The sequence below is a fragment of the Opisthocomus hoazin genome, unplaced genomic scaffold (genome assembly GCF_030867145.1).
Source record: "Opisthocomus hoazin isolate bOpiHoa1 unplaced genomic scaffold, bOpiHoa1.hap1 HAP1_SCAFFOLD_135, whole genome shotgun sequence".
Classification (NCBI taxonomy): domain Eukaryota; kingdom Metazoa; phylum Chordata; class Aves; order Opisthocomiformes; family Opisthocomidae; genus Opisthocomus; species Opisthocomus hoazin.
The window spans coordinates 72,501-75,000 of NW_027448926.1; the positions used below are offsets into that span (position 1 = coordinate 72,501).

Sequence of the window (2,500 nt, forward strand, 5' to 3'; positions counted from 1 at the left end):
CGGCGGCGCAGACGGCGATTGATCGTAAAGCGACGCTCAGACAGGCGTAGCCCCGGGAGGAACCCGGGGCCGCGAGTGCGTTCGAAGTGTCGATGATCAATGTGTCCTGCAATTCACATTAATTCTCGCAGCTAGCTGCGTTCTTCATCGACGCACGAGCCGAGTGATCCACCGCTAAGAGTTGTCTCGGTTTCGGCACCGCCCCGCGCGCGCGGAGGGGCCGGGACCGCTCGCCGAGAGCGGCCCCTTCTCTGAGGACGGCCGGACCGACCGCCGGCCCCGCCGCCGCCCACCCCCCTCCGCACGCGCGGAGGGGGCGCGGCGCGGCGGCGCGACGCGGCGCGACGGAGAGGCCCTCGCCTCGGCTTGACCGTACGAGCACAGGGGAAACGGAAAACAACGGAAAACCCCGAGCGGCCAAAGGGCGGGGGAGCCCGCGCTCCCGACCGACCCTGGGGAAACGTACGCAACACACACACCCTTGGCGCGCTTCGGGGGCGGCCCAGGCGCCCGGGCTCGGACCGGCCTCCCCCCGGAGGCTACGGCACGCCCGGCCGCGACGCCTGCCCGCCTTCGCTCGGGAGCCGGACGCCCGGCTGCGCCCGCGCTGCGACGAGCCGGCTCCGCCCACCACGGTCGCCTCTCGCCCCGCCGGCGAACCTCGGCGCCGACGCCGCCTTCCACCGACGCCGGAGGAAGCGCGGCCGGCCACTGGAGCGCGAGCCGGCGACGCGCGGCCGCCCACCGGCCCGCGCCGGATGGGCGAACCCGGCCACCCCGCCCGGCGGCGGCGGCCGCCACCGCCGCCGCGAAAACCGCCGCCGCAGCCGCTTCTCGCCTCGGCCCCCTGGGGCCGCCGGCACGGCCCCAGCGGAAAGGCGGACGGCGCTGAGCGCGGGGGGCGGCTCCCACTCTCCCCGTTTCCACGCGAAGACCCGGAGCGGGACGCCCCCGCGCCGCGCGCCCGCCCTCGAGACGGAAGCGACGGGCGGGGAAACGCGGGACGGGACGGCCGCCAGCGGATGCGGCCGGGGAACCCTCCCGGACGACCCGACGGACGACCGGCACCGACCGGCACGCCGAGCGGCGCCGCCGCCGCTCGGCCTGGGGGGGTGTGGCTCGCCCCCCCCTTTCTTTCCCTGGGCGCCGAGGGCGGGGCGAGGAGCGGGAGAGGGGAGCGCGGCGCGCCCCGAGCGCGGCCGCAGCGCGAGCGTCCAAAGGCGCGGGGCGGCCCCCCGGCGGCCGCCCCCCCCCGCGGGGGCTCGCCGCGCCTTTCTTTCCCCCGGCGCGGAGCCCGCGCTCCGGCCGGCGGGTGGCCCCGTTTGCGAGGGCGGGCAGGTCGGCCGCGGCCGACCCGCGCCGCGGTCTCTCCGCCGAGACCGGCCCGCGGAGAGGGGGGGCAGGTTGGGGCAGCGAGACGCCCCCCCTTCTCCGGCACGGCGGCCCGCGGGGGCGGACGCCCCCCCCGCGGCTCGCGCCGTGCCGCTCGAGTCTTTAAACCGCCGCCCGGCTCCTTTGGCCTTTGACCCCCGGACTCGGCCGAGGGAGGGCCGCCGAAGCGCGGACGCTAGGTACCTGGCCCTGGGGTGAGGGAAACGACCTGCATGGCCCCGCGGGGGTGCCTCCCCCGGCTGCCGCCCTCGGGGGAGCGTCCGCCCGCGGGGGCGCGCCCGGCATCCGCCGCCACCACCTCGTCCTCCTTAGCCCCGGGGCCCGGGGTTTCCCTCGATAGCCCGGCGCTGCGCCCGGGGGGAGAGACGTGGCTCGGGCCGCCCGCTCGCGCGGGACGCGACCCGGCCGGGGGGGGGCCTCGCCCGCCCCGGGCGGCGCCAGCGGCCGAGACCGTGCTCGCGCCCCCCCCTTCCCGCCACGGCTCCCTCTTCGAGAGGCAGCCGTGCCGGGTCGGAGGGGAGGTTCGCGGGTCCGGCCGCCGCGCCGCCCGAAACGCCGTGCGCACACCCGCGCCACGGCCCGGAACGCCCGGAGACAGCCCTGTCCCGCGCGCGGGGGGGTAGACGGCGCCGCCGCCGGCGCCGCCCCACCCCCCCCCCCAGGAGCTGCCGCCCCCCGAAGACGGCGACACCCCTCGGCTGTCGCGCTTGCGGCCCCCGGTGCCGCCGCCGTCGCTCGACGCTCGCCCCCCGGCCCGCCGAGCAGGCCGGTGCTCTGCCGGCCGCGCTCGCCGCGTTGCCCCGCCGGCATCCCCCCCTCTTGCTTCCCGCGCAGACGCGGGAAGCGGGGAGCCGGCGGGGGCGCGGCGTCCGCGGCCGACAGGTCGACGCACCCGCGCGCGTCGGAGGACGAGCCGCACGAGACGACGGCGGCGGCGGGCGACAGGACGAGGAGAGCGCCTCCGGGGAGCGGCGGGGGGAGGGGACGCCCCCTCCCCCTCCCTCACGCACGCGGCTCCCGCGCGGGAGCCGGGCCTTTCCGGGCGAACTCAGGAACGTGCGAGCGCGCGCGCGCACGGAAAACCCGCGGCGACGGCGTTCGGCGGCGC

The 2,500-nt window shown here is 79.3% G+C and overlaps 1 non-coding gene across 1 annotated transcript; it reads right to left on the reverse strand.

Annotated features, from left to right (window-relative positions):
• Window positions 1-30: 30 nt before the first annotated feature.
• On the reverse strand, window positions 31-183 carry LOC142359787 (5.8S ribosomal RNA). Its single transcript, XR_012762624.1, has one exon. It is a non-coding gene; the product is annotated as a 5.8S ribosomal RNA (ribosomal RNA).
• Between the last annotated feature and the right edge of the window lie 2,317 nt (window positions 184-2,500).